At 37.9% G+C, this 24,394-nt stretch overlaps 1 long non-coding RNA gene across 1 annotated transcript in view; it reads left to right on the top strand.

Annotated features, from left to right (window-relative positions):
* Positions 1–5,395: 5,395 nt before the first annotated feature.
* LOC126642736 (uncharacterized) overlaps positions 5,396–24,394 on the top strand; it is a 64,622-nt gene continuing 45,623 nt past the window's right edge. The window contains exon 1 of the long non-coding RNA XR_007629518.1: positions 5,396–5,745. This is a non-coding gene — a long non-coding RNA (uncharacterized LOC126642736). The remainder of the gene's footprint in view (positions 5,746–24,394) is intronic.

The raw sequence follows: 24,394 nt of genomic DNA on the forward strand, positions 1-24,394 counted from the left end.
CACACGCTAATCTAAAGTACCTCTGAGGACTGAAAACTTGCTCAGTGGTGGTAGAACCAGACAGGCAGTCTCCTAGTGCTGGCTCTACTTGAAATAGGAAATCTTCAAAAGATACAGTGATGTGAGGCAGTACAAAATATCAAGAGGAAAACGTAAGTGGGTGAGTAGACATGATATGTTTTCCGATTTGCTGGCCAACACTCTACCTGCAGACGGATCCCTAGTGAAAGGGTCCTTAAATATTTTGCCCGCCTCCTTATTTCAGGAGGGGAGGTACAGAGGTCTGTATCTTGACTCAAGTGAGTCCAAATGGAGCTTGTAACAGTCTCATCTGCATCCTGAGCAGCCTTTTTCCTGCCTTCAGTCAGTAAAACAGAAGAAGAGTACAAGTGAGCTGGAACTTGAAATCTGGAGACCCTTAGGCCCTGGATAAGCATGGGATAAACCGCTGTTAATGGCACAGTTATCACTCGGAGTCGCAGGAGACAATCCTCTGTTTGACCTTTAAAAGTCAATACCGTATGTTGCTCCCTCACCAAAAAAAAAAAACCGGGGGAAAATAATAATCCATTCATTCAGACCTGTATTGTAAAAAGCCCAGTGAGGTAAAGCAATGCTTACAGAATAAAAATTGTGAACTAAAGAAAGAAGACTTATTTAATAGCTGGGGACAAGGTTTCTGCTCGTAAGACTCCCTGTGGACTCATAAGACTCCCTCCAAGCCCAAAGGAGAGAGTGGATTTTGACAACAGCAATTCCTGAAACATCTTGTGCAAACCAAAACCACATAAAGAGAATTTAAGATAAATATAATAAAGACATCACACAGCTACACACACACAAAAAAAGTGTTTCCAGCTATTTCAGACTTGGGAATAAAATATTGTCTCTAAAGGTGTTAAAGCACAGAGTGAAGCAAAAAAGGAAATGTGAGGCAAAATGAAATGAAAGGAAGAAGCTTTTCTTTACAGCATTGACCATATAATCTGAACACTAAAAATACTCTGTTATCTCTTCCAAATCTTTTGTAATTACCAGAATTCAAGCAGCTACTTTTAAAACGAAGTTAATAATAACACCACCAAGACTACATTTAAGGCACCGAATCTCAGTATTGTCTATCAGTGTTTGAAGTGCAGACTTTTTATTTAAATGGTGGTTTAGGTTAATGGGCCTCTGGTAAATTGAAGTGGTAGCAGTGGCAGATCTGTAGAACTGTGATAGTAATAAAGGATTTTCTATAAGGACAAGGTGATACAGATTTTTCGTCAGGGTCATGCAGACTAACATTTGACTTTTCACTTTGCATTTTCTAGATCTCATTCACTCTACTCTGCAAGGTGTAATTGCAGAAAAGAGACATAAAGCAGTGGTTTTACCATGGGAACTGTGAGAGTACTAGAGAAGCTGGTGCTTCTCTGTGGGAATCTAAAGTCACGCTTCACCACAGAATGGTTTTTAAATGGGCAAATTTGTCCTGGTTTTACTGTTACTGGCACTCAAGCTAGTTGGGTTAAAACTCAGCTGTGTTGGTTCTGTCCACAGGTAGAACGATGCCTTTGCTTGCAGCATAGTTAAATGTTTAATATGAGGGGAAGGCGTTTCTCTCTGCTATGCATGCACACAGAGACAGGAATTAACAGCATGCATGTTTGTGGTGCTGTTTCTTTATTAGATATCAGTTCGTAAATAGGATTCCTTGCATTATAACAATTTTAAGTGGATCAAAAAACATCCCCAAAACCCTCAACAAATCACATCCAAACACCAAACAAACCACCAAAGAAGTAGGGTAGTGATTGAAGCTGATAGAAGTGGTGAATGTACTACTCCATGTTTATCTGCTAGTACTGTATAGTCATTGATTTTTGGTGAGGACAACCATTATCAACTAGAGTGGAGCTTTATTTTAAGATTTTTAACTCAGATTTCTGGAAACTGAGTGATATATAAAGCTTGGAATCCTTCCCAATGATTTATTGTAATGTAACATTTGCTGCAATAAACTATGCCCTCAATTAGACCTCAGCAACTCCATTAACTTTAATTATATCATGGTTGTAACTGAGAGTATAATTTGCCCCATCTGGGAATAGAATATACAATTAAAGCTCCATAGGACAGAACAGGCAGAAGAAATTTGCCCTTCAGCTGGAGCTGTCAGGAAAATTATTGACTGTTTTAGTTATTCTCTCCAACTTTAACAAATCCTATTAATGATATAGTTGCAGTATGTATTTTCCAGTACATAGTTTTGTAGAACAAGTACTGTTTATGCATTTTCTCTTGGTATCTTGCAGGTGAACAGAGGATCAGCAATTAAAGCTGTTAGGCACCGACTTTTAGCTCAGGAAATAGGATAGCAGAAGCTGGGTAAATGAGTACCTTTGCAGCAGCTGGCTGTGCACTCTACAGAAATCGTCAGTCGTGGTTCAGGACCAAGCTCAGCCAGAGGATGTGGAGGGTCTGGAATCAAGGGACTAAGGAATAATATGTGCTTATTTGATATAGTACCATAGCAACAAGCTGTTACGTTGCAGAAGGTAAAGCAAACAAAGAGCTATAGAAAGATCTCTGTGATAGCAATGAACTAGTTTTTCATCCCAAGTGCTGTAGTAGAAAGCAAAGAGTTGACAGTGTTATTAAGTCTGTTCAATTCCTTTCGATGTGACTGAGAAAAAATAGCTTAGATCATAAGAAAGAAGAATTTCTGTCTTGCATTTTTTTTATTTCCAAAGAGAGACATCAGAGGGAACTTTTAGCTAGTATGCCATGTTATTTTCATATTTGCTTTTTGTTTGTCTTCCCAAGATTAATGTGTTTCTTTGTCAGTAGCCACATCTGGTAGATTTTGAGAGCTTGAAATCAGGGAAACATAAACCATGAGGGCATTGGAAGTTGAAGTTCCCATGGAAAGGCTATGGAACAGTCAGAGGCTATCAGCAGAAACAAGCCACTAAGTGCTCTGGTTATGTTAAACCCTCAATGACTATACCTGGGAGATATCGAAACCTGTGGTGTTCCTACAGGTTTGGCACTTGACTTTCATAATACTTTCCATGGCAACCTCAGCTCAGTCTCAGTCCATGTGCCCCTAAGTTCTAGTAGTTTTTGTACCAGAAAGTTCCTCAAGGAAGGATCTTTGGCTTGTGTCTGATTTTTTGCACCTGACACTCTCAGCACAGGCAGGTCCACACAGTTGCCCCCATTGCCTAATCTGCTCTCTTTACACCCAGATTCCACTGACAGGCATTTACAAAGGAGCATGAACAAAGAATTTCCTTCTGTGCCCAAACACAGCTTGGGTACTTTAGGAGCAAAATGTTTCCACAGTTGATACCAAACTCCTGTACTGAAAGAGATTTTCTATTTTCTTGGTCAAGAAAGGAACTACTTTCCACCCCAGTGTAGTTTGTGTATGGCTACTGCCCTAGAATTTTAGGTTCTCCTCAAATAAGTTCCAAGTTTAGCTGAAGCCCTGCTAAAAATGAGCAACCAAGTTCAGCTCCTTGTGCTATCCCATTTTCAGTCTTTACTGGCTCAGTCAAATGTGCTTCACCTCTTGTATCTGAGACATGGACTTGGAGAGTTCTGAAGAGTCAGATTTGCTCATAAGTGTGTTCAGATCTAAGACATGAGAGGAAGCCTAAAATGATGAGTAGGCTGAAGAAAGTAACATCTAACTTAAAGAAAAACCTCACAAACCTATCTAACACATGAAGAGCTCAACTATATAGAAAACACATATGATATTGGAAGTAATAGGGAAGAAAGATTTATTTAGGAGTAGAGCTTTCCCTGTTGGTTTAAATTATGGGATGGAAAGGAAACAAAAGCTAAAGAGAAAATTTTGATGAGGAAAAGAAAAACTTCTTAAAATTGGTGAGTCTATGGAAACTTTTCAGTTATTATATTTAACAGAATTGGCCTGAAAGTTTGTGATGAAAAACACCATTTTAAAAGTTTGAAATGAGCTGTGAAAATAACACTGTGCTAAATAAACACTTAGGCAATCTAGGCTTTTTTTTTTTTTTTTTTTTTGCCAGAGTAAGACCCAATTTATTTCTTTTTCTTTCCATTCTTCTTCCAATTTAAAAAACACCCTTGTTAATTAATGCATAAAGAAGAGGTACAAAATGCATATTCAATATCTTTGCCTATTAAACTGAGTGAATTATTTCCTGCAACACGTGAATTTTTTGCATTCTGAAAAGAATATCTGACTGAGGAAATTGTCATTACTAACTTCTCTTGCTTCTAACTTCTTCAAACGAACAAAATCCAGAAAACAAAACCTCAACCCTTTGCTTCCTAAAAATAAAGTGTTGAAATTGATCCTTTCAAACAGTGTTAGAAATAATTTCTCCTTTTAAATGTTCAGAAATTTAACTATTTTAAAATATATAATGAGAGATGAGCTCATGTGAAAGTGAATACTGTTTCTTTTCCTTGGAAAGTTATCTTCTTTTGTCGTGACATTTTGCTTAGTCTGATGGTGTCTTTGCAGTACAGTAGTGTGCATGTTCCTCAACATGGGTGGGGAGTCAGATAGCCAATTATTTGAATGAAACAACGGTTGAATTATTAGGTTAGATGAAAAACAGATTATCATAATATATAAATTACATGAGCACTTCAGAATGCATGATGCTGAGTAGCTGTTTGGATCTGCTATCAGGTTCTGAGGTATTTTGTGTGAAACGCTGATTTGTGCTTGGCTGTTCCCTGCAATTCTTGCACACAGGGCAAGGAAAGGAACACTGAGTACTTCCCTGCTCAGAGCACTATGCTTCTAATTTTGTGGTCGTTTCTTGGATGTGACACCTAGAAAGGGGCAGATTACATTACCAGTTAATGATCTGCAGAATGATATTCATTGCTTTTTGGGCTACTCTCCTTTCTGATGCTTAATAACCCTACATACAAAACTGGGACAAGAACTTAACCTACTCTTTGCCATCCATCAAACAACATGAGTTGCGTTTATTAAGGGGAGGAAGATTTGACAGGGGAAAAAAGGAAGTGGTAGAAATTGTAGACCAGCCAGGTGCAAGCTGGCTGTCTGAAATGCATGCAACTCATGCATAAGTAGGCATAAAAGTTTCTCTACAGGCATATTGGGTGGTCGGATCGTCATCGGAATTATATGGCTTGGAATCAGAAATATCTCCATTTTGTTCTCTGAATTTACACCAGATTCACACAAGTGTAACTGAAATAAAATAATTAATTATAAATTGTCAGAATCTTTCTTATTTTCACTGCAGCCAAGAGCCAAGGCATAGGTTGACTCATTTTGGAAAATGAGACCATGCTTGCAGTCTGTGCTGGTTAATAGCAAGGAAAGGGCTCTGTGCTTATTTAATTAACTTACTCTTTACTAAGAGAACTCTTTCAATACTGTGCCTGTATCTAGTAATCGAGTTTGATTTCTCAGTGCCTCATTCAAAGTGCAACTTGTGGCAATTTTTGCCTTCTAACAAAAACTTGACTGTTGCATATGTGTGCTTGCTGCTCACTGGTGTTTAGCCTGTCACAGAAAGGTGTTATTTTCTGAACTGAAGAGCTTAAAGGCTCTGTCAAGGTGAAGAGGTAAATGTGATCTGTACTGCGCCTTGAGGCAAGGTTTGTTAATTATTTTTCTCTTGGAAATCATGTTGACAGGCAGATGACATGTGCTCAACTCTCACCCTGATATGGAGTCTGGACACAGCCGAGTCGGGATACATCTGGGTCTGGGAGATGGTGAGTGATTCCAGGTCATGTATTTAAGACACAGTCTTAGACCTTTGGGAACTTCAGATGCTAATATCAGGCTTGTGATATTGCTTTTTGCCTACAGAGTCTATTTTTGCCTTTGTCAGGTTTAGCAGTTCTCCTCTGTCCTCTTCATATGCTGTAATTCTTGTGACTTGCTAATTCAGACCAGCTGATAAAGAGGAATTTTTTGAGCATAGCTTTGTCACTGTAGGGGTGGAAGCTACTATTCATGTATTCAATTTCATCTCTATGGATACTCATTTGATTTTAGTTCTCTTATAACATATGAAAACATAAGAAGGGCCTGTTGGATCAGATCAGTGGAGAAAGAGATTCTGTTTAGGAGGGTTATGTGAGCCTGACCCCTCTCCAATCAACATTCACAGTTGTTGGACTAGGAATGCTAGGGAATACATCCATTCCATCTGTTCAATTGTAGTGATGTTTTTTGTTGTATTTTGTAGCAATGAGTATTTCAATTATAGGTTGAAATTTGACTGTATCACAATAAGGTGTTTGGGATATGCCCTTCCAGTCTTAAATTCTATGCAAATCGGTTTCCTAATTTTGTGTTATAATTGTGTGTGTGTCAACACTTTATTTGGACTCTGAGCACTCACCAAATATTTCATACTCGGTTATAGTCCACTGTTAGCAAAACTGCAATTGAAATGTGCTGTTAACACTGTCTGGCACTTTCCCATTTCATCCTTTTTCTCCTGTGTAACATTAAAAAGGCTTTTCTTTAGTTTTATCAGCTTTATTTCCTGTGTTCATCTATCTTTACGGAGTCAACTGCTGCCTCCACTGAAAGATTTGGGAAAAAAGAAAAGAGACTGTTTGGCAATTTAGTGTCCCTGGAATGGTGAGAGCCCAGAGCCTGGATAAAGTTTCTCTCTGGTGTTTTGCTTGTCTATTCATGACAATTTTGTTTTTCCACATAATTATCTCCAAATAGGTACTGACTTGTGTGTCTTTTAAACAAGGATGGAAACTTAGATAGACTTATTGCTGTATATACGCTGATTTTTGCAAGCTTTCTGATTCTTCAACCCTACAGCTTTCTACTCTTTCTCTAAGTAGTGATGTGCTTGATGATTTAGTCAGGTGAGGCATTTGCTTTATTATGATTTCATCTTTTGGACCAGAGGCAGCCTGAAGCAGCAAGGCAAAACAACTTGTTGTAATTTGACTGCTTTATCTCCCAGAGGAAGAAAGTGTTCTCCATCACTAAAAATAAAAGTACTGGACTTATTCAATCTAAAGCATAGCAGTACTCCTGAATCAATGTTGAGAAAAGATAACAGAAGCAGTTTTTGCAGGAACACTTCTAGTGCCACAGGCAAAATTTGGTACCATGGACGTGAGGTAGATTAAAACCTGAATGTATTTCAAAATGGTGTGCTGAGAGAGTTAATGCCACAGTTACTTAAGCATGTTTAGTGAACAGTTCGCAGGGCACACAGCGTTGCAAGAAAAGAAAAGAAGCACTAATGCATTAAACTGTCTCAGGAGGTAGATCTTGATAAAGAACCTCTGGCTAATATACAGAAATAAAGGCCAGAGAATAAAAACAAAGCCAAACAAAAGCCAGAAAGGGCAAAAGGAAGGAAGGAAGGAAGGGATAGACAGAGTCTGACAGGATCGGAAGAGCTGGATTCAGCACTATAACTGGCAGTCTGGGTCTGAAGGAGGAAGAAAGAAAGGAAAAAACTATTAAGGGAGAACATTTGTGAAATAGGAATAAAACCCTGGATTATTGTGGAAGGGTCAAAGGGATTGACAAGTATTTGAAGGTGTCTGTGTGACTACAAGATTCATGACAAAGAAAAAAAGGAGACTAGGAATGTATACTGAGAGTATTGGCATCATTAATGGAAGCGAGAGGAAGCAAAAATCTGCCAGGGATAAATAGTATAAGGCAATATACAGATCATGCAGAAGGGAACAGATGGGAGAGAAGGTTTGGAAATAAATAAAGCTGAGGATTATGGAAGAACACATAAATTAGTTGGAAAAAATGCATGTATGCTTAGAAACTCTGCTTAACTTTAGCTCCCGCTGTCTGTAAGAGTGGTTTTACAGTTTTTTAGTGGGTTTCTGGGACATTTAAATGGGATGGTTTGGAGAATGCTTTTCCCTATAAAAGAGTTATCTCAGAAAAACTACAGCCATCCTCAGAAGTGCCGTGGTATTTCTGATCTGACAGTTCTGTCCTTTGTGGCTGCTGAACTGCCCAGGGACTTGTGCAGATGAGTGACTTGTAAATAGCAGATCAGTGACTGCTGAAGTTCCTGGTGAGGAACATTTAAATGGGAAAACCCAGTGAGCCATCATGAGAGCTGAAGTCCAGCTGAGGCATTTAACAGGATGAAGAGGACATGAAGGTTTTTACCATGGTGTTTTTTCATTATCCTATACTTCTATGATAATTTTTCGTAATGAAGGTAGGTTTTTTTTCAAGTAGTTAGGTTTTAGAAAATACTGAAGCAAACATTCAAAAAACATTGAAAATTGCTTGAAACAAAATACAAATCAATCTGTGAACATGGAGTCACATCTAATCATAAGGAACTTCTTCCTTTAGAAAGGATGTTTAAAGTTGATTAAGCGTAACTGATGGATTGCTGAGCTGCCTTGAGTCCTCCCCATTTCAAAGTGAAGTAACTCAGGCCTTTCACTGAATCAGATTTTAAAGCAGAAAGGAGTGAAAGTTCCAGACAATATTCAAAGAGCAGGACCTGAATTGTCACTGAAAGTGGCCTTGTCTTATTTTCCTCCCACCCAATTTTGTAGTATTTGCAGTTTTGTTATTCCTGAGTTATCCCCCCTCACTTGCTTCATCTGATTGAATAACTGAAATTTGGCTTTGTGGGATTTTTTAATTTATTTTCATCTTTCATGCCTGTGGCTTCTCACCCTTAGCTAGGAGTGTAGTTTTACTCTGTGACTGCAGTGGCAAAGGTTTCTACCAGGTCAGAGGTTAATTAAATACTTGGTATTTATGCGATGGTTTTCTAAGTGTATGGAGGAATGAGTGTATGTAACATGAATTGCTAAGGCTGCAACAATCATTGTAGTGCTTGCCACTTTTTATTTTTAACAGTGAAATAGGCATAGTTGTGGTAGATGCTATATCCTTTTGCCAAGAGAAATGACAAACTATGTTCTCATCTTTTTCTTGCTCTTTTTTTTTTTTCCTTCTGAGAAGCCGTATATAGCAAATTGTTTGAGCATTACAGCTCAAATAGGGTTTTTACATTTTATAGGTTTTAGCTTGCCTAGTTAGGAAGACTATTTTCAGGGGGATTTCAGCTGCTAGAGAATGTTTCAGGTTCTAAACATAACAAAACAAAGACATATTTTCTATATCTTGAGAATACTATAACTCTCCAACAATCTTAAAAAAATTGTTGCACCTCATATTTTCAAGTAACTGGCAGGAACAATAATCTTCTACAGCTTAGTACACTCTATTAAAAATGAGTAATATACATATTGATCATAACGCTTCTCTTAGCTGATGAGGCATCTCTTGGGGATGAAACCACAGTACCATATGGCTTTAATGTACTTGATAGAGTTTTCCAAATAACCACTACAAATTATATTTCAGAATGATGCTGGACAGCAGTAGAGTTAGTCTTCCAAACTGTCCATAATATATCATGACTATAGGTAAGAAATTCGTTATGCACAGGATACAGTATTTAAATATTTAACAGCTAATTAATCTGTTTTGTAGCTGTGGTTTGTGAAACTTGATAAAAATGGTGAGTAATGCACCCAGCTAACAGAAACTGATACAGGAAGCAGAATGCATTTCTCTAGCAATGTATCTAATGTAATGCAATACAGTTTCCTCAAAAAGAATGAGCTCCAGCATCTTATTGCAATTTTAAATGTAAATTTTAAATGGAAACATTCTTCTGAATATGAAAGTAGTTTATGTCCAGTTCTGGCAAAGGGTGATATAATAAATAGCTGAATTTAAATTTAAGGCAAAGCTAAAGACATGATTTGGTTTGCCAGGATTATATTGTATATTTTCTTGTCAAATGTTTATTTGTCAACAACTTAAATCATTAATGCAAATCAATTTCAATCCCAATCTGGAACAGAACCCACTCCATGAAGTAAGTGATATTACCTGCTAAACACTAACAGCAATATTGTTTTCTTCTGACATTACCGCAGAAACCACAACGGCCTTTTAAAATCTAAACCCAGAGGGAATAATTCAGAGACCTAGTCATCAAGTTTAGAATAGATACAATATCTGGACCCCAAGATCAGCTTCTGGCAACACTGACTCTGCCCTTCCTTGTTCAGAAGGCAAAGATACTGGATAAGGAAATGTGCAAACATCTGCCTCATGCTTAAAGATCCCATGGCACTTTCTTAGGGTAGAAGTTCAGCATTTTGATGAGGATACTGCTGGCCAAAACCCTCCCTACTCCCACCTTTTTAACAGTCCTCTTTGTGCAGATTTTCGAGAGGGCTGGAGCCGATATCACACAGGGCTGGCCTGACAACAAAAATTTAGAGTAGAGGACTGTCCTGGTTTAGGCTGGGATAGAGTTAATTTTATCCCTAAGTGCTGTGTTTTGGATTTAGCATGGGAATAGTGTTGATAGCACATTGGTATTTTGGCTGTTGCTGCGTCAAGGACTTTGAGTTTCCAGTACTCTGCCAGCCAGCAGGTACACAAGAACTTGGGAGGGAGCAGAGCCAGGACAGGGGACCTGAGCTGCTCAAAGGGCTATTCCACACCATAGGTTGTCATACTCAGCATATAAACTGGGGAAGTTGGTTGAGAATTGCTGATTGCTGCTTGGAGATGGGCTGGGCATCAAGCAGCGAGTGGTGAGGGATTGTATTGTGCGTTGCTTGTCTGTCTCGAGTTTTATTCTTCTCTTTTTGTTCTCTCCCTTTTCATTACTATTATGATGATTATGATTATGATTATCATTAACTTTGTTACAATTATTAAACTTCTCTTTCCTGAGCCTCCGGGTTTTACCTTTTTTCTGATACTCCTCCACACCCCACCAGGGGAGGGGTGGGAGTGAGCAAGGAAAGCATGGTACCTAGTTGCTTGCTGGGGTTAAACCACTACAACAATAAAAACAAATGAAGAAAAAAGATGGAACTTATGCAGAAGATTTTTTTTTTTTTGCTCCTGTGAATATCATGGAGGCCTTTTCAGTTTTTCACAGGAAGTGCAAAACTGTTTTAGCAAAGTTAGTAGCCCAAATAATGAGTATAATGGCACATTTCGAGCTGGGTTTTCACAAGGTGGGTAGCTTTGTAGTATGCAATATGAGTTGTGCTCAGCTTTTCTCTTCAGAAACTTTTTTTATTTGAATAACCATTTGGGGGATTAGGCAGAGAAAGTGCAACCAGTAGAGTTATGTTTCAGATGTTATATAGGTTGTCAATCATCATTTTCTCATAGGTGTAAGATTCAGCCGTGGCTGCTGTCAAGAATGTGTGCCTCAGAGATTTGCTGAACTTCTCCAAATAACAAGGTCTCCTAGGTCTCAGTGAGTTGAAAAGAAAATCTAATTGCATATAGATTTAAGAAGCAGAGCAAGACACAGTCAGTTTGGATTAAAGTGTGCTACGGTTGTCTTGACAGGGATTTTATTTGGAGCTGTAGATGATGGATGAGAAGGACTACAAGTCTGTGTCATAAAGTTTTGAGCAGAAGATCACTGTGGGTTTTCCCTTCCCAGAAGGTCCCCTCTTTTTAGTGGAATTTGCAAAGATGCAAGCAAATGCCAAATGTAGGAATTTAAAGGTAAATGTCATACTTCTGCTTTTCAAATATTTTGCAAGTATAGTACACAATACTTGCATAAAGCCTTTGTATCAGTGAAGAACTATAAACTAATGCGTGACCATCACTAAACTTAGGTGTAAAGGGAAAGTTGTCTTTTCCCCTTCTCATTGCCTTCCTGTTGTAACTTTGTTTTTTACAATATATTCAGAGCCATAGCAGAGTAGAAGAATAGAAATCCTCTCTCTACTGGTACTGCCAGTGACTTCATTGTTTCTCTCTGAAGACTGCCAGTTTCTGGAATATTGAAGCAGAGGTATTGATGGCCCATTATTCTGGACTAAATTTTGGAATTGCACCTTAAGGTGGAGAGGAAAATGTGATTCAATGAATCCCTGAAGGAATATAAGTTTTCCCCACCCCCAATACATTTTATACTGCTAACATGATGTAAAACAAACATACACCTATTCATTTTCTGGCTCTTGCTTATGGCAGCTTTAAAAAATATTAGATAATGTTTTGGAAATCCATATGTATATGTGTTGGGTGGTAGAATTGCATTAGAACAGAAATACAATCTGAAAGGAAATTATCCTTGTTCTACACATGGTCACAATCAGTATTCTCCAACTTGGCCCTCTCTAATGTTACAGTACTTGTTGTAGCAGGGTATTTAAAGTAAGTTTATAGTGTATAAATGTCATGTATTTGATGCTATGATCTATGCTAGCTACCCTCATGGATAGTTTACTGCATCTCCCTCCTGATATATCAAACAGATTGTGGAAGATTTGAGGCATTCAAGACTTGCTTGGCAAACCCTTGGAAAATTGCAAGTTTTACTAGTTTAATGGTGTACAGACCTCTGTCTCCTCACCAACAAAACAATATTTTACAACATCCAGGATTCATGAGATCACACATATTTTCCCCAAAGCTGATGAATTACAAGTTACCTCTTTGATTTGAAGATCAGAAGTGAAGAACAGGACCAGATCCAAATGGCACAAAAGGTAAGAAGTAGTAAGCATTGGCAGTCATCACTTGGCAGGCATGATGGTCAGCTGCTGTCAGGAAGGTGTGCCTCAAAGATTTGCTGAGCTCATTCAAATAACACTTCAAGGACTCGGTGAGTTGAAGTAGAGGTCTAATTGCATAGATTTGAGCAAGTGGAGATAGAATCAGATATTTTTACTTTAGTAAATTTGGATGAAAGCACATTTCTGTCACTGCTGCATATTCTGTGTAAGTGGGAAGAGCCTGACTACGCGTGTGTTTGTGCTGGTCTCTGCCACATGCTAGTTGTGATTTACTTTTACTCATTTCCAATAATTTTCCTTGTTAGGCCACTCGGTCAGAAAGGCAATCAGTATCCCCATCCTCACAAACTCTATATGGGCACACCATGCTGTCGTTGTCTCCATCATCCACAGTCCTTCTGGCCTTCATTTCTACCTTTCCTTGCCATGGCAGCCAAGAAAGGAAGGTCAGGGAGGTGATGGAACCTATGTTTTCCCCTAGTATGAAGTCAGGAAATGGTTCTGGCTAGGTATTACTCACCATACATTAGTCATAGCCAAAGGAATCATCCTTTTCTCACTCAAAGTGCTCCTAAGAAGTTCCTTTTGTCCCACGGTAACAGCAATCTGAATTACTATTAAACAGCAAATGCACGGAACCGTGCACAAAACCAGTTTGAGTGATCCCATCCCACAGATTCCTGGTGCGTTCTGGCTCCTCTGAGTCTGGCTGATAGAGCTTACAGCCCAGACTGTCTCTGCTTTTGCAGTGAGGAGCACACTTTTAGGACTAATAAAGGATGAGCAAATGAATAATCCATGTATTATATAAAGGACAGATATACCGAATATGAGTCTTCTCAGTATTAGATGGTATACAAATTCGAATTCCCTCCCACCTTTGTCCTTTTTCTAATTTTTTGTTTGTTTGTGTTTTTTTTGTTTGTTTGTTTGGTTTTGTTTCTTTGTTTGGTTTTTGTTTTGTTTTTGTTTTTTTGCCTGAGGTACTGCTAATTGCATCTTCTATGCAGGAACATCTCCTAATCTGATAAAATCTACTAGTAATGGGCATTACACTTGACACCAGAAACATTAATGTATTTACTTAACACTCGTGTCATGGGAGTCAATTACCTGTAGTTTTCAGAAGACTGTCAAAAAGCTCATTTGCTATTCTTGAGATTACGACCATGCCTCGAAGTTTTTGATGTTTTCTACATTTTCTTTCTCTCTCTCTTTTTCTCTCTCTCTCCTTAATGTATCTATATATTTCACAGAGTCTTGCCAATGAACATTCTGAGCTACTGGTGTTAACAATAACTATTATCACACTGAATTAGGCTGTGAATGCAGAAAATCTTCCAAGTGGGAACAAAATGGAGCAAGGTGTAAATAGGGATTTGTGGAATGCTACAGGACAGGATTTTTCCAAAACAAGTAAAGATCAAAAATTTCTCCCTAACTATTGAGTTTTCTTTCATATGACATACCAAATTCTGAGAGTATGATTTGTGCCTGTAGATTGCACTGAGGCCCTGGACACCCAAATCTAACTTTGATATTGTCTCTAGTTTTAAAAGATGAGTAGGCTACATGAATTCCTGACGACCCTTTCAGACTAAATTACTCTGAATCTAAGAATCACGAGTTACTCAGCTTCATGCACTGCAAAGACAAAGATCTCCAAACAGATTAGCTCAGTACGCTCTTTGTGAGCAAGAAACAAGTCAAAGAAAAGAAGTAACATGGGGCTTAAAACAATAATTAATGTGATTCCAGCACAATATGCTATAATCTTTTTATTTAACACTAGAACCTGAAGAGAAATCACCTCTTGAGTAAAACTTTGCAAATCCCTACAGTAACACTTCGTGAAAGTTAATGGGGAAGAAGTGAAAGAAAACATCGTATCTGCTTCAAACTGCCAGGATATTTTTTTGCATTACAGTGATCTCTAGTATGAAATTTGGCTACATGGACATCATTAATTTTCCAAAAACTGGTAACAGTTTTAATGATCTCTAGGAGCTAGGATTCGAAGATTTGAATTTCTTCTGCAGTCTCAGTCCTGCATTGTTGGCATCATGCAAGCGCCTTAGTTAGGCAGTAACTCAGACAGACAAGGGCTACCAGTACTATTTCCTTCAGCACATGCACTTAGTTTTCCTTGGAGGATCTCCTACTTAAATTCAGACTTGGCTCAGCACTGCTTATCTTGGGAGGTCTGACTGGATTATAACACAGAATGATGTGGCTACGAGCCACTGTATTCATTTGGTCTCCATATATTTGAAGTCACCTTCTGTTAATCACATATATTTGATTATGATTCATCAGGCACTTCCAGAACATCATCTGACAGAGAAGCTATGTGAGAGCTTTCTTTATTGATTTGTTGCCTATGAACTTTCTGTCTTCTTCCACTTCCTCCCAAAAGTCAGGAGTGTTCTTGAGAACATCCTAAATTACTTCAGAGAATACTTGCATACTTTCTGTATGCAAGACTGCATACAGAAAGGGTATTTATATATACCTTTTGAAGATTGTGATGGAACTGTGTCTACTGCAGTGCTCCAGAAACAGTTCCTCTGGTGACATGGCTCTGGATGAGTTCTGACACCTATAAATGTCAAGTTTTTGTATTAATCAATGAAGCAGACAACATGCTGTAAGTTGTTACTCATTCTTGTCAAGCATAAAAATGTGTTGGCTGCTTGAAATGAGACCTTTTCCTAGCAAGAAAAGTATTTAAAAATCATCATTCTATGAGCAATTTCATGAGGATTCTCCTTCTGAAAGTTCCTACTGAAGACATGCCTTTTAGGCCATTGAGCATGTGTGCTCCATTAATGTCTGCACATGCAGAATAGGTAAAGTACACAAAGTATTTCCTAGGTGGTTGTCAAATAAGATTAGTCTTTAATACATAGAGATCAAGGTGAATTTAGATTTTACCCACTTAAAAAAAAAAAAAAGGAAGAAAAGGCAAAACATAATCAGAAAGAATCGCTGGAAATTTGGTTATAAAACACAGAAGACAAAAGAGAACTGGGATGTCTCTAGGATTTTCAGGAGATTGGGTTGCTAACCTTGTTTTTTTTTGTGATCCTCATTTTTCTCTAAAATCCACATCCATATATAGAAAAAAGTCCAAAGATGACAGTGATCTTCGTCTTTTTTGTGACAAACTTCAGATAGGGCTTCAGGTGTTCTGGGGCAGATGCTGCAACATTTTCAGAAAATGCATGTAAAAAGTAGACTGCTCTGTCTTATGGAAAGCTGTTCTGACATATGTTTCCTGAACCTTTAGGAGGAGTGGCAGGAAAATGTGATAGGAACAATCTTCCCCTTTCTGAAAAGGACCTTATGGCTGAAGACCATGCTCACACGTGTTACATAATTTTGGGTTGGCTTTTCTTTCCCGTGGTTATGTGCAAGACTGCTATGGCTATGGGAAAAGTCTCTTGCTTCTTAAAATCCACTGTGACATTAATGATGAATAGTAAAGACCGCTGTGCTGCACTTTGCACGCTAATCAGTCTTTGTGTTTCTTTACATCTTGTACCATATGTACACTGTGACTTGGCTGGGATGAAAAACCTCTTAACTGGCAATACTCACCCTGATTGTTCTTATAATGATCAAACAGTAACACAGTTTGACAGAAATTTTATAAACCATCATGCCGTAAAACAAAACCAGCAGAAACTAGCTTGAGCAGAGAAGGTGTGTTTAAAAGGAAAAAAAATGTTAATGAAAAACACATGAAACTGCCCATCTGTGCTATTGTTGTATGTTTTCAGTGTATGAAGGCACATAAATACCGTGAACCTATTGTACAGTCAATTTGAAGGTCTCAAAAGAAGTTTTCTTGAAAGTTAAGAAGCAAACTGCAGCAAGTGCTCTGTAATTCACACTGTGAGTCCACTGGTGGCAGTTGGGGAAGGATTTGCCAGGCAATATTTACATTGCCCTTTCTCCTTTTATATCTCTAAGAACTGCTTCTTACACATCCTCAGCCTTTGCTTGTTTGGTTTACATTTGGAATCTTATATGTCAGCACCTGTGAGTTACAACATGAAAAAAGGAAGTTTTACAAACTCAAGGGACCAGGCAGTGAGATACATGTCACCATTTTGCACTAAAGAGGACAGGGATGTCATATTGGAATTGTTTTATTTGTAAAAGGAATACCCAGCCTCATCCCTAATAAGTATTTATCTCCATCATAAAAAATGTAAATCATCAGAACCAGACAGTTCAGGGATTCAAGGAAGTCTAATTCAGCAAAATCAGAGTTTCTAGCTCCAGGTCTATGAAAGAAAAATAAGGAAAAAAGAGAATCAGGAGAAAATGCAAACATTCTGGCAGGCAAATCTAAATCACAAAAATGACAAGAAGAGCAAGTGGCTGTAATAAATTATGGTCCTGATAATCCAAAGTGAATCATGAAAAAGTAAAAGCACAAGCTTATAAGAATAAAATCAGATGCCCTAACAGAAGAAGTCAATTAATCAGGAAAACATACATAATAGGCACAAAGTAATGGTTCTATAGATATATAAGAAGGTAGTTGAAGCAAGAAAAAGAAAAAACATCAGGTCTAATATTTCTTACAGGTACTTATTGAAGAAGATAATAAAGGATACAGAGTAGATGATAAGATTTTCCCCTGACTTTAGCAACAAAGTTTATTGTGTCTCTATGGTTAATACAGTAATATTAATGAGGAGCAAGAGGGGAAGAGCCAAAATGTCAAGTTGGAAAAAAAGTAATTCAGGTGCACTTCTTGAGAAAATTGAAAATCACCCATGAATGTTTACAGTGCTCTGTAGATTGTTAGTGGTTACCTTCTGGAACCCTCTGGGAATAGAGGGGTTTCCACATGCTCTAGATGTCAATAATATGTTGTAATCTATCTCCCACCTGGATTTCTGTGGACAACTATGCATGTGATTAAGCTTTTGAGCAAGCCATAACAAGGGACTATAGGATTTTACCCACTGGAGACTTTTCAGAGGATCAGTTGTGTGAAAGATGAGCAAGATACACCTCCTGTTATTCCTGAGCTAAGGAAAGGACTGTATGTGTCCATGACAGTGAAAGATCATTTGTCACTTTTATTTTTTTTGTTGTTGTTGGGTTTTTTTGGTGTGGTTTTTTGTTTTGTTTTGGGTTTTTTTTGTGTGTTTTTTTGTTTGTTTGTTTTTTAATTGATCTCTTCAAACACATTGATGTTTATTTCTTCTGGCATAATTGTAGAAGTTCCTATGTTATATGATTTATTCTGGCTAAATACATTGACTCAATGACTTCAGAATGGAGAACTGTCATGTAGAAAGCTAAGCACAAGGTATATTTTCAAAACCGTAAATAGGAAGACCAAAACAATCTGTAAACAGTTTTATCTGTGGTCTCTTCAGGCAGGAGAAAGAGTCACTGATGCCAGAGAAGGCAGAGTAGGAGGCAGAGGTGCTGAAGGGCTCACTGGAAAAAACTTAAGTCATGTGACTGAAGATCCTGAGTCTTGAGGAGGAGCAGGTGAATGGGAGAGGTGGGAACAGGAAGGTCAGCAAGGATGAGCAGGGAGGATTGTAGGGGAAATACAGATCTTGTAAGATATGGGCAGTGTCTTCTTTAACTGGCATTATTAGCCTTGAATACTACGATTTGGTCACGCAGTACTGCCCAGATTGGCTGTCTGATATGTGTATGTGTAACTCAAGAGATTGGAAAACAGTTTTTCGCAGCATATGTTTTGAAAGGCAATCTGTAAAGACAAACTCGGTGCAATCCAGTCAATACAGAAGGGATTTATGGGAACAGAGATGATTTAAGGGAGTGTGGACACAAATAGCAACAGGAAGGTCAAAACTAAGAGAAACTAAGAGAGTTGAGGGCTAGATAAAGAGAAAAGCTAAGATACTTGGATTGCTGCTATATGCATAGATATCCCACCAGTTTTATAGTTTGTTGACTGAAATTTGCATGGTGCTGCCCATCTTGAGTTTCTGTATAGACTTTACAAATACAAATGCTATGTGTTTCTTTGGCATGGTGGTTGAAGCACAGGCAGCACAAATGACCATCACAATCCTCTATAAGTTTTACGGCTTTTGTTTGTGTCTGCAAGTATGCAACAGATACAGCATAAACAGATACATTGAAACAAAACAGTGCAAAAAAAAAAAAAAAAGCCCTGTTGAAATTCATGTGAACTTCGGGGAGAAACACAAATTCAAGCTAAACCAAATGTTTCAGTTTGCTCTGCTTCAAATAAATAAAATAACCCAGTGGGACTACATCCCTGTAGTGAGACACAAACTTTACCTGCCAGTGATTTGAGGCAGATGTAGGCTCAGCTGGCTTGGCTGCAGTACGATGTGAAAGAAACACAGGCTTTTCAGGGTTTTATAGCTGGAGTTTTGCTGAGTGCAGCTGCTCCCTCAGCATATTATTAACTCAAAAACATGTTCATTAAAAATAAAAAAAAAGAAGAAGAAGAAGAGAAAGATTCCTGGCGCTTCTTTATCACGCAGGAGATCTCTTGGACTATTCTGAGGGGATGTATTTGAAAATTGCTGTGGAGGATGTGATGCACTAAGATTAGTATAAACAAAATGGAATCTAAAGAATTGTAGTGAGGGTGAAAAAGAAGACAAAATGGGAAATATTAGAATTGTATCCCTCTGGAGCTTTCTTTAATAGGCACCCAGGAGCCTAGCAGGGACTTTCTTTCACATCAATCACAAGAAACTTATTAAAAAAACTCATCACCCCTCTTCTCCCTCTACTTTTTTTCTGTAGTGGCTGTATAGTTTCTAAAGAGATGAATAATATGATGGCAATAGTTTTCTAGAATCAGAGGATAATTGAATTTAAGGCTGGAAAGTGCCTTCTGAGGTCTCTCCTGCCCCAGCAGGAGAATCAAGCACACCTGTGTCTCTTAACACATTTTTCTTAAGGGCTTCCAGTGATGGAGGGCCCACACTTTCCTTGGGCCCACCAGATAGCTTTATTAGCCTTCCCCCAGTGCATAACTTATCTTTGCTGTTGAAGTTTAAACCCATAACTATATGTCTGTTTACTGTTGGAACTCTAAATAGTTTAGTAGCTGTTCCCTTTTTGGTTTGTTTTGCTGATTTGAACACCACTGTCACATTCGTCCTGTTTTCTCTTAATTAAGAAGCTTCAGTTTCAGCCTTTCCTTTCTCCTTTTCTTCTCCTCCTCTGTCTCCTTATCCCCTTCCCCTTGTTTTATCACCTCTTCTCATTCTCATCACCCCTTTTTAGACTTCTTTCCTAGTTTGGTGTTTCCAGGGCAAGCATCCAGAAGCCTCCTGGCACAGTCACAGGAAAGGCTCCGTCTCCAGTCTTTCACAGGCAATATAGTAAAATACATCCTGATGTGATGCCTGCCTCTTTCCCCAGAATACAACTTTGATTTGTGTTCAGCTTGTGATCCATGGTACTCCTTTAAACCTCTCCTTAAGAGCTGCTGCTTAATCATTCTACATTCTGGTTTTGTGCATACAATTTTCCTGATCTGATCTAAGCTGAGCATTTTGGACCTGACTTTATTTGATCCTAAGTAACTTCTGTAATTGTCCAGGTTCGTACTGAATTTATACCATGTCCTAACAGACTAACAGTTCCTCCCAATTTAATATTTTCTGAATGCTTAGAAAGATTTACTGGAAGTACAAGTTTCCTTCCACTGAGGTTATACTAAACACATTACTAGAGACTGGACTGGAAAATATTTGGAAAATGCTATTTCAGGATGATTGTTGGGATTTAGCTCAGAAGTGTACTGTCTGGGAAAAGTTTGTATGGAGAAAGGTTCTGATAATATGGGTGGCTAAGGTGTAGGAATTGGCTTTACCTCAAGAATCATATTCCAGTCTTCTGTTACAAAGTGTTCTTGGGGCAATGGGATGCACATATGTACTCTGTCTGAAGAGGCCTGTGATGTGAAAAATAAGTTTGTGTGCAACCTACTTCTGTGTTTATTTATTTAACGTGGAATAGAATAAGGCTCTGGCCTTATTCCACTGTGATACATGAGCAGGTAATGAGGTGAGAGTTTGAAAAAGTGTGATTTAACCAAGTCCGTTTAGGCCTTCACTTTCTCTTAATTTTTCCAAGCAAGCTTGTCTTCCTTTTGTCCTGTATATCATTTTTCTTCTATGGCAGTTTAGTGATGTATTTTTCTATCTTAAATGAGAAAATATCCTACATGTGAATACTAAGCGGTCTCTGATTTTTCCTGACAGCCCTTGACTATTCTACCTATATCAACACTCAGATATTTATCTATTACTAGTGTACTGCATTAAAACTAATCAAATATTACTTCCATTTTATGTTGACACATTTTGCACAAGCTACACATCCAAGGGTGTTTTACTGAATTCTTATAAGAAGGGATAGTGATAGTAAAGTTAGATTGAATGTCATACTGATTTAAGGATTTAGAGGATGCAGTTCAGCTGATTTCATCCAGTCTAACATAACCCACACTATTCTCTCACATGAAACACCTATTTAGTACTAGAATCCACACCTGGTTTCTAAACCAGCTCCATTCACTGTTTGATTTATTGATCCATTAAGTGGGTTTTCAGACCTAGCAAATAGCCTCAGATAATCATTTCACTCCCACTTTTCCTCTGGGACAGCAAAGGTCAGTTTCTGTGGTAAGCTCTTAACTCCAATCTAGAATTAGCTGGAGATCATTAACACTCCATATAAATTCAGCAGCAAGCTTGAAATGAGCTGCTAGTCCAACTGGGCTTATACAGGACCTCCATCCTGAAAGTAGAGGTAACTCCACCTCAGCTTTTTGTGTCAGAATTACCTAATGATATTGTTACTGCTGTAACACAGAGATATACATATAAAGTTGAGACTATTGGTTGCTTTCAGGGCTAAAAAAAAAAAAAGAGAAGCACCACTGCCTCGCTTAAGTCACCCATGGTGTAGTTTTACTTTCCTATATGCCCATACAGACACCAGTTGTACCTGTGCCTCGGAGGTGAATGATGAAATGAGAGCCATATCCTTCATGCTCTGAGGTTTGTTAGCATGAAAAACCACTAAATCTATGAATAAAGTGGCAGATCCTCAGAAATTTGCAATTTATCTTAGTTACCTAGAAAAGATTCTTGGCTCTTGCTTGCTAATAATCTGAATTTTTCAGATGATAGCTTTCCCTTCTAGTTAATTGTTTTTCTTCCTGCTAACAGCTATACATATTAATCTAATGTTGCTTTCTAGGTATTATGCTTAATTCATACAGTCCTGTTTTCTGTGGAATACCCTCTTCTTACTGCTCATCAGTGCTTTAAAATGCATTATAAAATAAATGTAATAAAGATTATTCGAATGTAGAAAAGAAAATTAAAAAAAGATAAAATCTATAGCTAAAACTAAGTTTCCTAAAACCTGAGGGACTTAATGGACCAATGTAATTTTAAGGTCTGTAAGGGATATGAAACAGTTGTAAAACTCTTGCTGCCACCCAAAAGGGTGACCTACAGGGACTCCTCTCAAGACACAGGAAAGGCTCACTGAAGGCAACTGGAAGCAAGAACAGTTCTCCCAGCTACTGTTTTTTGATTGTTTGTATATCTGTGGGAGAGATGATGAAAAGATGAAAGAATCTGATGTAGGAGCTGGTAAAGGGATGGGAGACACAGCTTGGTCTGATGTGGAGAATGCGTCCCTGAGGAAACAGCTCATGGGAGAGCATTTTGGCTGACAGAGGTTTGGAAAAGTGAGCAGAAAACTGTCTCCTGTTACTTGACATTACTTGTGCTCAAGGAGAGAGCACCTTATGCATCTCTGTAAATAAATCAAGCACTACCGCTTTCCCTTCAGAATGGAAACAGCGTGTTTCCAAAAGTTATTCCACTTTTCTGACAGTTTTGCATGCAATACTTGGTACTTTTGCTCTACCTCGCTTTCCCTGTAGCGTAAGGGATTGCTACCATAAATTCAGAGTTGCTGTGAATGTAAATCTTACTCCAGGCAGACATTTCCTGTTGCAAGATGAAACCTTACATTTTAGCAGTGCTTTTGCTTTGCTGACCCAAAAATAAGTAGCTCAGAGCATAATTCAACCTTTCCTTATTAGGGAGACGGGAAAAGACAGCATGTACTTTGTACTACAGAGACAAAAATCTTATAGTTTTCTTTAAAATTTCCAAAGACTTGTGGACATTTCTATATACCATTTGTGATGCCTAATTATAACTTTTATTTTTTGTAAAAGCTCCTTTTTTTTTTTTTTTTTTTAATACAAGTCAGCTTTTTTCAGAATGCTGGCGTTTGAAATGTGGTGTAGCACAATAGTTGTTTGCTGTTCACCCTTGTAATATTATAATTTTTTTGAGGGTTTTAAAATTTCTTCTTATGAATTTGAAAATGTCTTGGGCAAATTGGAATGAATGGGACTAAATTTTAAACCCAGAGGTGGTCTTGGGCTGCAGTTTTTGCCAATTTAATTGCAAAATTTACCTCTAAATGATATCTTCAGACTATTCCTCAGGTGTAATGAAATAAGAATCAATAAGAGTAATCTCATATTTGATTGCTCTGCTGGTCAGTACAGAAGGCTTAATGTGAGTATTTTATTTTGTGGCAGTGCTATTCTGTTTCATAGGAAAATGGAAGCTATTTAAAATAGGTATTTTTTTTCCAGAATAATAAATGTTTCCTCTATATTATCTGTTGCTTTAGAGGCAATCCAAATACTGAAAAAATTTGGCTGAAATCTCTTCTTTGGCTGCAGTTTATGTGAGAATTTCTTAAGAGAATTGTCCATGCTTCATGCACTGCCATTTTAGGCTTCCATTTTTTGGTCTTCAGAGTAGAATGGTGATCCTTGATGAAAGCTCCCAGTAACTTGTATTTGGAGTCTAGGTAAGAACCCAGTCCTTGGGAATACAAATCAACCAACTCTGTTTATATGGGACACTAGGAGAGGTTCTCTGGAAAGAAAATGATGTTGGGATATTAATGGGGTTTGTTGTTTTTTAAGAAAGCCAACATTTTATGTGGAAAGAAGATACTGAGTACTAATACTCTTTTTATGTGAAACTCCTGTTTTTATTAATAAATAACAGGAAATATAAATGCTTGGCAATGTTAGTCCTCAGAAGTAACTCTATGCAACTTTATAACCTGTTTTGGAGTATGCAGGTTAGCTGTGAATTTAGAGGGAAGCAGTGACAGGAGTGGGAATATAATGTCCAAAAAATCCTTTAATTCTGCTTTTTTTTTTTTCAAATCCTACATGATAATGGGTCACACTGAAAAGCACCATGAGGTGTGCCTTCAGAAGCATTGGAAGCATTGGTAGACTTCTTCAAAGGCAGTTTCACAGATACATCCCCATTTTGAAATGGTGGTAATTTTACAAGTCATAATACATATTTAGTTATTTAAACCAGTAATGTATTTATGTTTGTCTATGGCAGACATGGGAACTGGTTAATTGGTTAATTGGGGAACGTGCTCATATGAAAACAATGTTTTCTTCCTGTAAAGCTTCAGCAAACATGATGAATTTTCCGTACTAGCATTCAGGTCAGAAAGGATATGAAAGGGAAATTGTTTCACTGGCTGAGATCCTATATATGGACAATTTCTTTGTAATCTTCCTTGAGAAATAGCGTGGGCTCAGACTATTTATTTCATCATAGATGAACCTGAAAGACGTGCAGTCCAAAAAGGTATAGTCCTCTAAATTCTATTCCTTCACAGTTTGAATGAAAGAGCTGAGCTTTCATGAATCCTGACAAGCATAACTGGGATTAGGATAAAG

This window comes from Myiozetetes cayanensis, unplaced genomic scaffold, assembly GCF_022539395.1.
Source record: "Myiozetetes cayanensis isolate MyiCay16 unplaced genomic scaffold, myiCay2020 scf24, whole genome shotgun sequence".
Lineage (NCBI taxonomy): Eukaryota > Metazoa > Chordata > Aves > Passeriformes > Tyrannidae > Myiozetetes > Myiozetetes cayanensis.